The following is a 1,824-nucleotide window of genomic DNA, read 5'->3' as shown; positions in this document are numbered from 1 at the left end:
AATAAACAATAAAATAATCAAGTAAAATGTAACCGTTGAAATGCTTACAAGATAATTAAATGTGATACATGAACAATTTAATGAAAGTAAACAGATTTTAGATGTGAGAATTTTTTTTATTTATTTATTTTTAAAAATAATTTGAGAACTCCATATAGGTGCACAACCCGATTTTTCATACTGGCGTCGATTAAAAAATACACAACTCCTTATATACTATGCCCATATACTGAAACTATAATCTATGTAGGGAGCCACACATAATGCTGGTGTCATCAAATATTAAAGTTTGTTTAGAGAAATATGTACATGTTGTAGGAAGCCTTATATATCTAATTTTGTTCTTGGGTGACAAAGTGATGATGGGTGCCGCTTTTTTCAAAGTGAACCCAATAAATCGTATAGTATAGTAGACACTTAACTCACTTAATTTTGAACATCCAAGATTTAAATAAGAATAAATAACACAAGTCGTAAACTGCGGTATTGCCAATATTTATTTTAAATACTACGATATTTCCAGCATAGCTCTTCATCATCTTCAAGTAAAAATGATGAAGGGCTAAGCTTAAAGCCATTCTGAAAAAATTCAGTGTTAAATTATACAATTTGCAAGTTGCCATACTGTAAAGTCTGAGTAGTATATAAAGTTAAACGGAGATAAGGGGAAAATGCAAGACCAGGTGGGCCGGGGAAACCATTCTTTATCTATTTTCTCCCTTCATGCTTTGATTAGGGGATTAGCTAATGAAAAGTTATAAACAAAATATACTGTAGTAAAAGTGAACAAATAAATGTAGGCCTATAACAAAATATACATATATAGTTAAAGGGGCATAAAATATATATATAGTGTATAAAATACAAGTATTAGAGTCAGGAAGCAGCGAATATGACATTATAATATATGAGTTTATTTTATAATGAAATCAACTATATTAAATAATTTATACCTTAAAATTAAAAATGATTAAGCTTGATAATCTTGTATGCTCTTTCAATCACCTAAAGTGATATTAAACGCTTTTGGAACGCATTGGAATCGATGTATACATAGATCCTATAGAACCTGTGATTCAACAAAATTTACACAGCTCAGTGTGATTGGACCCCACAAACGCGTGTCTATAAACACGTTAGTAAAAAATAATCTGAAAGTTATCCTGATTTACATATGTTCAAAATCATAAAATCCAAATATCACTCACTGATTTTACTTATGCTCATAATTTAGAGGTCAATACATTTTATGTAATTAAGTACAGCAATTTAGTTGACTTCCAAAAGCACGGAGAATTGATTTGCAAAATCATTTTTTATTTAAATGTACACTTTCAGAGGGGAGGACGGTGTACCGAGAAAGAGCACTGTTTGTACACATGCGAAAATGTTTATAATTGTGAACGACAACTTAGCATAACTGGTAATCTGATGACCTCCATAATGAGATGTCGAATACAAGGACACGTATCTGTGCTAATGCAATCACCAGCTCCTTAAACCCATGTTTAATCCAAGCAGGATTTTTAAAAATAGGATGTAGGATGGCAACTTGATTAATACATATATTCCTATATGTTAAGTTGTGTTAATCACAGGGAGTCAAAAATACACAACTCCTTATATACTATGCCCATATACTGAAACTATAATCTATGTAGGGAGCCACACATAATGCTGGTGTCATCAAATATTAAAGTTTGTTTAGAGAAATATGTACATGTTGTAGGAAGCCTTATATATCTAAATTTGTTCTTGGGTGACAAAGTGATGATGGGTGCTGCTTTTTTCAAAGTGAACCCAATAAATCGTATAGTATAGTAG

The sequence above is a fragment of the Anneissia japonica genome, unplaced genomic scaffold (genome assembly GCF_011630105.1).
Source record: "Anneissia japonica isolate Jap-2015-1 unplaced genomic scaffold, ASM1163010v1 scaffold287836_len1076198_cov165, whole genome shotgun sequence".
Lineage (NCBI taxonomy): Eukaryota > Metazoa > Echinodermata > Crinoidea > Comatulida > Comatulidae > Anneissia > Anneissia japonica.
Note: the sequence above shows the minus strand (reverse complement) of the source record.